At 41.3% G+C, this 12432-nt stretch overlaps 1 pseudogene across 1 annotated transcript in view; it reads right to left on the bottom strand.

The window, feature by feature from the left end:
- The window catches only part of LOC149185018 (leucine-rich repeat receptor protein kinase HPCA1-like), a 159335-nt pseudogene that overhangs the window by 140648 nt on the left and 6255 nt on the right, over nt 1-12432 (bottom strand). The window contains exons 9-16 of the transcript XR_016257345.1: nt 10439-10510; nt 10097-10165; nt 9773-9847; nt 9570-9641; nt 9336-9470; nt 8096-8583; nt 7865-8011; nt 7634-7776 (exon numbers count right to left, since the gene is read on the bottom strand). The product of XR_016257345.1 is annotated as a leucine-rich repeat receptor protein kinase HPCA1-like (transcript). The remainder of the gene's footprint in view (nt 1-7633; nt 7777-7864; nt 8012-8095; nt 8584-9335; nt 9471-9569; nt 9642-9772; nt 9848-10096; nt 10166-10438; nt 10511-12432) is intronic.

The raw sequence follows: 12432 nt of genomic DNA, 5'->3' as shown, positions 1-12432 counted from the left end.
TTTATTATTAATAATTTTAGTTGTTAATATTATTATTTAATTAAATTATTAATATTTATGAATAATAGATGAGGATCGTGAAGACACTCTTTAATGTGAAGTCATCGATTCAATTCCCTACCCGATTGAGGTGATATATTGGACATAATGAAGATGTAGTCCTGCCTATCTTAAAATAATAATAATATTAATAATAATGAATTAATATTAAGTAATTATTATCAACAAGATTTTTTTTTTGAGAAGAGTTTTCAGCAAAAATCACATCATAATTCAAGTGTGGTTCTTCGTCAGGACAAGTTGAAGAACCATATCATAGCTGCAAGATAAATAAAGAAAGCAGATCAATAGTTCTATCAGCATGAGGCATTCTTCTTCTAAGGATGATCTTGTTTTGTTTTCTTAGTACATGCCCTTTTGGTTAAGTCTTGCTAACTACTTCATACAGATTTCTGACTTTGGTGCAAGGAGTCATTTTGTTTTGTTTTGGATAAGCTTTTACTCTTTGTTGGATTCAAATTGATCTAGTTCATGCTACTCTAGAGGACTCATGAGGCTTTGACCCTTTTGACTGGTTATTTTGCTATTCTGAAAATCATGGAAATTCCAGTTATATTTTGATAAAATCTGGCAGGAATTTTTCAAAATCTTAGTTATAGCTGTTAATCTTCAATATTTTGGGTGCTTTAGAGGTTTTTGATGGTGCTGAATCCTTTTCCACCATCAAAAACATGATTCAAAAACTGCTACTGCAAGATTTTTTGAAAAAAATCTTCCCAAATTGCAGCGACTTTTGACCGTCAGAGCAATTCCTCCACCTCCACTGCCGTAGACGACTCCTTTTTCAAAAAGCTGCTCCCTTTGCGCTATCTGTGACTCGGCCTCTTTTACAGTTTTTTTTTAAGGACAATTGAGGTTAAGAGATGTCTACAGAAACTAACAAATGTAACCATGTTTCATTTGAATCAAAGAAAAAGTTTTTGTTATGCTCTTAACCTGCAAAGTAATACCCAAACACAGAATATGCGAAGAAAAGATACCCAGAACACAGAATAGAAATGATTTTATTATTCAAAGAGAAATGTTCACATGCCTCTTCGAGGGGGCAACCTCCAATAGAGCAGAGCTCGATTACAAAAACAAGACACGAGGCTCCTCGCAGGGAGTCTCTATCCTTTATATATGACTCATACATGCAATACCACGGGTCAATACCGTGAGTTTTATTAATACCATCTATCTAATACTACGGCTACGGCCCATTTGCAACTAACTGTGGTCTCATCATTAATTTCGGGTTAACCACTTACAAAATATATGGGCTTTATTGACTCTTTGACTATGACGTGATCCCAAGACATAAATAAGGGGGTTAGGGTGGGACCCTAACATGCCCTCCCCCTTAAGACTAGCCTTGTCCTCAAGGCTGAAGCTACGGAAACTGCTGAAGAATAGTAGCTGGTTCCCAAGTTGCATCTTCCGGAGAGGTGTCTTTCCATTTGACGAGGGCTTCCTTAATCATGCGGCCGCACAGGTGCTTGTCTCTTGTGGTGAGGACCTGTTCGGGTTGAAGCCAGATTGACCCTTCGTCGTCCAGTTCAGGTAGACTGGTTTGAACTCGGCAATTGTTCCCAATTACTTTCTTGAGGCATGATACATGGAAAACTGGATGGATTTTTGTAGTAGGTGGCAAAGCCAACTTGTAAGCCACTTCTCCAATGCGCTGAAGTACTTGGTAGGGTCCGTAGAATTTTGGAGATAGCTTCTGACAACCCTTGTCTTTGAGTGATGTTTGCTTATATGGTTGCAGCTTTAAAAAGACTTGGTCCCCTTCTTGAAACTGGCGCTCTGAGCGATGCTGGTCGACCTGTTGCTTCATGCGGTTCTGAGCTTGATGAAGATTCTCTCTAAGATGGGCGAGCATGGTGGCGCGGTGTTGTAGGAGTTGATCCACTGCTTGTACTTTGGAGCATCCCTGGAGATAAGAAATAGGGGAAGGCGGAAGTTGACCATATACTGCTTCATAAGGAGTCATTTTAGTAGTGGCATGATAGTTGGTGTTATACCACCATTCCGCCAGAGGTAACCACTGTACCCAAAGGTGTTGCTTTTCTGAAGTGAAACACCTGAGGTAGGTTTCTAGACATTTGTTGACGGCTTCGGTTTGACCATCCGTTTGCGGATGATAGGAAGTGCTAAGTTTTAGTTAAGTGCCTTGTATCCTGAAGAGTTCTTGCCAAAAATCACTGGTGAAGATCGGGTCGCGATCAGACACAATAGAAGTGGGCATGCCATGTAGTTTGAATATCTGATCCATGAAAGTTTGCGCAACCAAAGTTGGTGTAAACGGGTGGGGTAGGGCACAAAAATGAGCATACTTTGACAAGCGGTCCACCACCACCATGATGACTGACTTGTTCCCTGATTTTGGAAGACCTGTAATGAAATCCATGGAAACCTCCGTCCAAATTGATGTCGGAATGGGCAATGGTTGTAATGTGCCTGGTGTGTTGACGGTTTCTCCTTTGTGGCGTTGACAGACATCACATTCTGCGACAAAAGTAAGGATGTCCTTTTTCATGCCGGTCCAAAAAAATGATCTTCTGGTGCGAGCATAAGTTTTCTGAAAGCCCGAATGTCCTGCAATGGGAGATGAGTGCAATTCAGCCAGTATGCGACTTTTGAGAGTTGATGTTGGTGATATTACTACTCTGTCCCAGTAGCGAAGAATATCATCCTGCCAGGAGTAGCCCTTGATGGAATTTGGATCGACTTGCAATTGAGAAATGAGTTGGGATAGCCCTGGGTGTGAAAACCATTCTCTGCGAGCTTCTTCAATCCATTCTGGAATGGGGAGGGAAATTGCTAGCAGAGTACTTTCTTCCTCAAATTGGCGAGATAATGCATCTGCTACCCTATTGTCTTTCCCTTTCTTGTAAATGATCTCATAATCATATCCCAACATTTTAGATAGCCATTTATTTTGTTCTGGGGAAGATAGGCGTTGCTCCAGAAAATATTTAAGACTGTGATGATCTGTGCGGATTTGGAAACGTCACCCCAATAAGTAAGGGCGCCAGGTGTCGACTGCATGTAAGATGGCCATCATTTCTTTTTCATGGGTAGATTGGCCCAGATTCTTCCCACTTAGTTGTTGGCTTATGAAGGCCAAGGGTCGCCCTTCCTGTATTAAGACTGCCCCAATACCTGTCCCTGAAGCATCACATTCAATGACAAAAGATTTGTTGAAGTTAGGTAGTGCTAAGACTGGAGTGGAACACATGGCATTTTTTAGGGCTGTAAATGCCTGTTGGGCTTCCTCATTCCAGAAGAAGGAATTTTTCTTTAGGAGTTGAGTGAGGGGCTTCGCTATGTGGCCATAGTTGCGGACAAATTTACGATAATATCCGGTGAGTCCCAAAAATCCTCTCAAGCTCTTCAAGGTCTTAGGTCGAGGCCATTCTTGCATTGCCTGGATCTTTTTGGGGTCCACCTTGACACCTTGCCGCCCCACAATGTGGCCCAAATACTCAACTTCTTCCATGCCAAACGAACACTTGGACAATTTGACAAATAATTTATGTTGGCGGAGCAGTTGCAAGAGTAGATCTACATGGTGAAGATGTGCAGCCCAAGTGCCACTATAGATGAGGATGTCATCGAAGAAGACCAGGACAAATTTCCTAAGATATGGTTTAAGAAGGTGATTCATAAGGCTCTAAAAAGTAGAAGGGGCATTACAAAGACCAAATGGCATGACCAGGAACTCATAATGGCCTTCATGAGTTCGGAACGCCGTCTTGGGAATGTCGACTTCCTTCATGCGAATTTGGTGGTAGCCTGAGCGAAGATCCAACTTCGTGAAGAATTGAGCCCCATTGAGTTCGTCCAGCAAATCGTCAACCACCGGGATGGGAAATTTATCTTTGACTGTCAACTTATTGAGGGCCCTGAAGTCGGGACACATCAGCCACTCTTTGTCTTTCTTGAGCACCATGACCACTGGGGATGAATAAGGACTAACGCTGGGACGAATGACACCTGCTTCCAAAAGTTCCTTGATTATCTTTTCTATTTCATTCTTTTGGGTGAATGGATATCTGTATGGCCGCACGTTTGGGGGTTGGGCCCCTGGAACCAATGTGATGCTATGATCATGTTCCCCTCGCGATGGTGGAAGCTCCTTAGGCTTGTCAAAGACCTGCCGATGTTTATTTAAAATTTGTTGCATCTCAGGATGAATTTGCAGGGACTGGGTTTCAACGACCTGGATGGCATTGAATTGAGCTACCACGCCATGATTGCCCTTTTTTAACAATTTTTCCATCCTATGCGAGCTGATGATCGAGGGGGCTCCCGCCTGGAGGCCACGGAGGGTATATGTGTAGTTGTTTTGCTTAAAACTCATATATAACTCCTGGAAATCCATTGTGATTGGCCCAAGAGTGCGAAGCCATTCAGCGCCGAGGACAATGTCGCATCTGCCCATGTGGATGGCAAACATGTGTGTTTTCAACTGATAATCCCCCATTTGAAGTTTGACATTTTCGCAGCGGCCTTCACATTTCATTGTGCCCCCATCCACGATTTGGACTTGGAAGTTAGAGACTGCGTGTACAAAACAATGCACTGCGTCGGCGACTTTTTGATGGATGAAATTATGGGTACTTCCACTATCAATCAAGACTACTACTGGGCGATGTTTAAAAAAACCCCTGATTTTGAGAGTTTGAGGTGAAGAAATTCCTGCCAACGCATTTAGCGAAATAACTGGTTCGTCAGATACAATCTCCTTTTGGTTGTCTTCTTCTATCGCCTCAGGTTCTTCAAGTGGTGGATCTTCCTCGGTTGAGCTGTAGTCAGTGGCATCTATTTGAAAAAACTTGGGCTCCTTGCATTTATGACCAGGGGAATATTTTTCATCACAGTAGTAACATAGTCCTTGCTTCCTTCTTTCGGCCATTTCCTCAGGTGACACCTTTTGGACCTTAAGTGTCTGAGTCGTGTTGTGAGCTTGTGGGGGACGACCTTTAGTGGGGAAATTGGGGCGGCTGTATTGGGCTCTTATGGCACGTTCCACCTTACGAGCTCCCTGGCAAGCCTCCGTCCACATGGGAGGGTGGTGGAGTAGAACTTGAGCTTTGATGGCTTCTTTAAGACCACTGATAAAACATTCCGTGTAGAACTCATCTGAGAGACTCTGAGTGCGGAAGGCTAAGGCTTCAAAAGCGGTCATATATTCATCCACTGTACCCGTCTGTCGGAGCTTAGTGAGACGTCCCAAAAAGGAGTCTCCCTGTTCAAAGCGATCTCGAAGAGCTTTGGTAAATTGGGCCCAACTCTGAAAAGGTCCATTGCAACGTTGATGCCATTCCGCCCATTGCCATCGTTCATTGTCCAAGTACATGGTCCCCACCATAAGCTTAGTCCAATCAACTAGGAGACGATTCAATTTGAAATACTGGTCCATTTGTGCTAGCCATGCGAACGTGTGAGAATCGTCAAATTTCTGCATATCCAACTTGGGAGGTCACTGACTGGGTGGTGAATGGGTGTGCCAGACGTGAGGAGAGTGGCTAGACTCACCCTCATGGTGTTCATGGCCATTATACGGTTCCTCGAGGGCTGGCTCCTTGCCCTTATCGAGTGCTTGCTGTACCTGGCAAGTTAGTCCGCTAATCATATTTTTGAGGTCGTCCATATTTGCTTCAATTTTGTTTAGCCTTTCATTAGCCATTGCTTGAGTTCTAGTTTCTACCATACACCAACTTGATGAAAAATTGGGACCGCCAAATTTTTTTTTCTAATAAATTGAATGGTACCACCGTGCTCAGCTCGTCGTCCTGATGCTGATGGGCTAGATCACAAATAAGCGCTTCGGAAGATCTCAGACTTTTTTTTTTTTTGGAAAACTCCTAACGGATTTTTACTCCTTCATCAATACTGCAGTCGCCAAATCCTCAAAATGTCAATGCTGCCAAAAGTCCTGCGAAAAGTATACCTCGGCACAGGAACCCTTCACAACAACTCCGATCTGGTGGATCTGAGAGATCTGAATGGTGGAACAACTGCTGTTGCTGATCTGATGGAGTTGCGGGACTGATGTCTGCTACTGTGGCACTTCTTTGCACACGCGGATCTGGAATAGATGATGTGTGATCCCCCGATAGAAAGGGAACTATGGTCTTGAGGAGTGTCAGGTGCTACAGATCGCAATATACATAAGGGTCTGACAGTAGTACTCAGCCCAATGTTTCAGGGCTCTAACTAAGGAGGATCGACCGTACCCTTAGCCGTACAACCCGACTACCCTATCGTACGGGCGAGTAATCTCTTCGAGTGCTGTTCTCGGTGTACTGTAGCCACAAGACGGCCGAAGGTTTATTTATGGCGAGGTTTCAAGGGAGCCTAAGGGGCTTCCTATATACCCAGAGGGTACGTGGAAGACAGTCCGTGCGCGGTTCTGTCTAATGCGCTACTACTCGAAGAGGTACCCACCGGGGTTACAAGGGAGTCCAACAGACGTGACCACCTCTTGTATTTCATGCGTGCATGCCTCCCCAAATCCGCAGGTTTATGCACTCAACGACAGATCCCGTGGTTTAAAGATGCCGGAACATGTCTCGAGCCTAAAAAAATTTCTGCTAAAAATTGGAGATCCCACCGAGCCCTGGAAAGTGCTCTGATACCACTTGTTATGCTCTTAATCTGCAAAGTAATACCCAAACACAGAATATGCGAAGAAAAGATACCCAGAACACAGAATAGCACTGATTTTATTATTCAGAGAGAAATGTTCACATGCCTCTTCGAGGGGGCAACCTTCAATAGAGCAGAGCTCGATTACAAAAACAAGACACGATGCTCCTCGCAGGGAGTCTCTATCCTTTATATATGACTCATACATGCAATACCACGGGTCAATACCGTGAGTTTTATTAATACCATCTATCTAATACTACGGCTACGACCCATTTGCAACTAACTGTGGTCCCGTCATTAATTTCGGGTTAACCACTTACAAAATATATGGGCTTTATTATTGACTCTTTGACTATGAAGTGACCCCAAGACATAAATAAGGGGGTTAGAGTAAGACCATAACATTTTTTCTCTTTATCTTTGATGTTTTAATCAAAGAAAGAAGTTGTTTTTTTCTTTTGAAAACACTCCTAAATTCGTCTTGTATTCAAATCCTCCTAGGAGCCACAATCCCCTGTTTCCCATAGCGGTGGATTTATGCAAGTCGGGAGGTTTAAATATCTGAGATTAAGATCAGATATCGTGCTATACAGTACACGTTGAGCTGTGCTTTGTAAGGGCGTGATCCAAGGGCTAATAAAATCGCCCCCACTTGGTCAGAATCCGGTTATTCATAAAATCGCAGATACTAAAATATACATTGTTCGAATTGTCATTTAAACAGATTAAAATAAGTTAAAACACCTGCTGTGCAGTTATCAATTGCGGAAATTTGAAAAATTGCTTGATATAATCGTGGATTCGAATTTTAAGCAAACTGGATGACTGAATATTCATTGACAATTCTGAAAAAACCGCCGGAAAATGGGGCGTTTTAGCTAAGTTTGACATACGCCGTTTGAGGGTAAATAAACGACTAGAACTTCCGTACCTTGCCGTAGCCTCCTAAACCAATCTCGTTATCCTTGGAGAAATTATTGGTAGCCATTTTCAGTTCTTGAAACGAAAAAATTCGAGCGCCTTTCAGTTTGGGAGCATTTCCACTCTCTCTTCGGCTTCCTCTCCCCCAAGAAGCTGATGAAAACCCAACATAAATCAGTTTCCTTTCCTAACACGAAATTCATATGGCAGGTACTTTAAAGAAGAGGATCTCATATCATACCGAATGGGTTCGATCATTCAACCGCCTTCGCTGCTTTCTTTCTTTGCAATAACGCATAAACCCCAACAGCAATAATGACAAAGATCGACAGCGTTGCACCAATTGCTATTCCAGTTATTGCCCCTTGACTGAGATTCTTCGATCCCTCTGCAATAAAGCAACCAGGGAATCTTATAAAGAATAGCAGGATGAATCGGAAACCAGGAATCAGAGTAAAGTTCAGTTTCTCACCCTCCAAAAAATTATAAAGCTCTATTGATATGAAATAGTAAGGTCCAAATCCCATTGGAGGTACGCAGTCATGATTGCTCAAAGCGTACAGAATCTTTACGAGCTGTAATCGCTCAAAATACTTCCTCCCAGGCGATGGGAAAAGCCGGACTTGTATATTCAGGTACCCGTTGGAATCAAACAACTCGTAGCGGATGTATACCGATCCCTTTGTCAAGTTTAAGTTGGTGCAAAGAGAATTCTCCAGTTCATGGAATTTGCTTGTATTCGTCGAAACTGAAAAACTTGGAGCTTTGAACACCATGACACCCACATAGGCCGCTGCACATTCACAACTCCGAGGATCGACTTTCAGGAAATCTTGAGGGCATGTGACATGGTTTCCACACTGTGTCATATCAGTTTCGTAGGGGGTCTGTTCAGCTGCTTCAGGTTGGCATAGCTTACCATCGAATGTTGGAAAATTACAAACTGGGTTGCCTTTAAGTCTGCATCGCAAAAAAACCAACCTTGTGGTTAGATTGATAGATGGACAGAGAAGAAAACCACAGAATAAGACACTCAAATATGAATTGTTCGATTCAATTGCTCAAAGCTTACATGATTATAAAGACTCAAAACCCCTAAGAACTCTGTCAATTGCTTAACTCAATCAACCACAAAATAACAAAACCGCCAAGGACTCTGTGAATTGCTTAATTCAATTAACCACAAAATAAAACAATCAAATATGAATGGCCGGTTGATGAATTACTTAATTCAACATCATTATAAAGACAAAACCTTAAGAACTCAGTGAATTGTTTGATTCAATAAACCACAAAATAGCTACTGCTCCATGAATGGATTATGAATGGATTGTACATGATTATAAAGACTGAAAACCCCTCAGAATTGGGTGACTGGCTTGATTCAGTTGCTTAAAGTAAACCCTTGAGAATAGCGATGCTGATCTTAGCTCACAGATACATGACTAATACTTATTCGATTTAACTTTTTAAAAATAATTCTGAGTAATAGTAACACCTAAAGAAGTTATTTTCCCCTGCACTAAATTCCAAGAAAGTTTAATTCAAATATGTAAGTTTTTCTTCCCCAAAGAACATACAGCATCTACTTTGAATGTTCAAAATTTTTCAATTTAAATTTTAGTAACAAAAGGAAAATTGCTAGCCACCCCATAGTACAGTACAAGACGACTAAATGAATCAGTTTACATGTTTATCAAGAAAATCCTTACAACAAAGTGTTGCAATAGCTTGATCCCGACAGAAAGCCTGTGATGTTATTGTACTGAAAGTCCATCAATTGCATCTGCTGGCTGAAAGTGTCGTCGATTTGCAGAGACCCGTCTATAGAATTATGGGAGAGTATCCTATGTCATTAAAAAAAATAGGATTACTAACAGTTCAAGTCTGAGATTTCGACATTGTAATGTGGACGACAAAGTAGAGAAAGTACTGAATACACTCACACTGTCTCAAGTTGAGGCAAGCTAAAAACCTCTGAAGGAAGCTGTCCATTTAAGGAACTGTTCTCCATCATACTATGGAAGAAGGCAAAGGGTATAGAAAAACCAATTAATATGAAAGAAAACAAAACATGACCATCATGGTCATATTTTTATAATTCGAAGTTTTAAAATCACACATCAAACATCAGATCACTTGAACTTACACAGTGGTCAATGATTCTAATTCAGATAACCAGGTAGGAACAACGGATAGCTCGAATGGATTGTGACTTAGGTCACTGCAAACAAGTGCCAAGGACCCAAATATTATTAGAATTTAATTTAGTTTACACGCAGTGAAGAGATGTCCATCATCAAAGTTGAAATTTTATTTATGTAGACCGAAATAAAATTTAAAAAAATCTAAAAATAAAATAACTATAACATTTAAAAAATTTACAGATAAAAAATTGGATCTCTCTGAATTCAAGTTAGATATATATTTAGTTGACAAAAAATTAGTAACTGATCTGAACCTTTCTACTTACAGAAATTGAAGCTTGCTCATCCCCGATAGGTCAGGTATGGAACCTATGAGTTGATTATTTGATAAGTTCCCGACAAAATCCACAAAATCAGTGCAAAGTTTTCTTTTACTGCAATATAACATTCCTGAAAAAATATATTTTTGATATTTTATAATGATTTATAATCTCTTGGCTATAGTAGACTTAATAACTTATAAAACTAGGCTGAGAATAAAATCCTAGATATATCTTAAACCTTAACTGAATCTTAAAACTTAACTAAATCCTATCAAATAGAACAGAATCCAACCTGTAAAAAAAATAGCGATGAATAAAATTTATGTAATGCAGCATTGATCTTACAATGAATAAAGTTGTCTCAATTGTCGGATGCTGACTGGTGTTTGACCTTCAAAAGAGTTTCGATCAAGCCTCCTGCCGACCATTGAAATTTTTTGGATGGTCACATAAAGAATCTTGGAGACTGTTAGATATTTTTCAATGGAGAAATACCAAAACCAATCAAGCAAATACCACCACAGAGTCAATGCTCTGTTTCCTATGTCCAGGATCATTTGCAGAGAACCTCTTTTAAAAAAAATTAACTCAGAACACAGTCCATTACACAGAAAAAAAACCTTCTATTGATTTAAAACAAAAATACTGATACATGCTTCATCCTCTGCGCAGAGAGGGATTCACTGGAGAAACTCTGTCTCTCTCTCACTTCTGGTCTTCCACTGCTGTGGGTATTTACAAAACAGCTTCAAGCTGTTCCTGTGTTTTCTTTATGGTCAACAATACATAACAGTTTGCCTCTGTTATGTTTCCAGCACTGCTGTGCTTTCTTCTGTGCATTCATTTGCCTGGCGTTCAATCTACACTTCCATGAACTACTTCATTTTTGCACGCAGGCACACCAAAAAAATAACTACAGCACGCCCTGTTCTACATAAAAAAATATCACACGCGGCCACCACCGTGAGTAGGCACATTACATAAAACTGCTGCACGTATATGTTTCTTTTACAACCTATATGAAACATATATAAAAAACATATAAAAATGGCCCATACTATATTAAATGGCCCACACCTAAACTACGTACATACATATATAAAAATATATAAAACGTATGTGCCCATAACCACATTAAACGGGCCGCCACCTAATTCCACGTAAAACCATTAAAAACATGACTTTTCACCTACGGCAGTCAACCAAAGAAAACGACAAAGAAAATTGATTTGACGCGGGCGGGGGTCGGCTGACGTCACTTCGGTGCCACGTGTCGCCACCCCATTCGTCACGCCCGCTCATTAAACTTCGCGCAGCTTCTCGGAGATCTGAGCCTGCAGACCCGATCCAACGCAATTCGCACACCACTCTTCCGCAACCAGCACGACTTTTACCGTCCGGGGAAAGTGGTTTTTCGGTGCTCGTACATGGGACGCGTGGCGGCAAGTGAATGTGTTCGGAGCCCCTCCGGCGGATACAGCCTTTTGCCAAAGGTGGTGCGAACAAGAGGGTGGTTTCGTTCTGGCGGTTTCGGGTGCAGCGTGCTGGCTGAGTTGGCTGCCCACGTCCGCCTGCCGCTGTGCAGTTGGAATTAATATTCCAACACTCCCCTTTAATTTCAACTGCTGGGCATTCAATCTTACCCAAACATCATCCTCACATAGAGGGATTCACCAACTGCTTCTGATGCAGTTCACAAACAAACAAAGTTGTCTTCCTCTTGATAGAGGGATTAACCTGAAACTGTGCTTAAGAGCACCTTCCTCATGACAGAGGGATTCACCATTACAATGTGCTGAAGAGCACCTTCCTCATGATAGAGGGATTCACCTGTTATGAAAACATCTTCCTCTTAACAGAGGGATTCACTAATGACTATGCTGAAAAGCATCATCCTCTTGATAGAGGGATTTACCATGACACTGTGCTGAAAAGCACCTTCCTCTTTAATAGAGGGTTTCACCAAATGACTGCTTCAAATGCAACTCCAAAACAAAACATTCATTGCACTGTTGTGTATACTCCACACTGCTGTGTGTTCACTTGCACTGCTTGTGTACTTTTCAAAGACAAAATACTCTGTCTTTTCTGGAACAATTACACTGTCCCAACTTACAAATTTACACTGCTGTGTGTAAACATTTCTTACACTCACTGCTGTTGTATATATTGCATTTCAATTCAATGAACAACAAATTCATTACATTTACCTTTACTGCTGTAAGGAAAATTTCTTTTGCATGTGCTGCTGTTCATAACTTCTTGCTGCTGCATTTTTCACATTTGCATTGCTGTGTAAAAACACATTTCTTCAACAAAGCTTCATGCTGCTGCATTTT

This window comes from Pinus tabuliformis, chromosome 3_2 (assembly GCF_031772625.1).
Source record: "Pinus tabuliformis cultivar Carrire ecotype Pingquan chromosome 3_2, CPIR1, whole genome shotgun sequence".
Classification (NCBI taxonomy): domain Eukaryota; kingdom Viridiplantae; phylum Streptophyta; class Pinopsida; order Pinales; family Pinaceae; genus Pinus; species Pinus tabuliformis.
The sequence above is the reverse complement of the archived record's forward strand: the minus strand, read 5'-3'. Positions and strand labels throughout refer to the sequence as shown.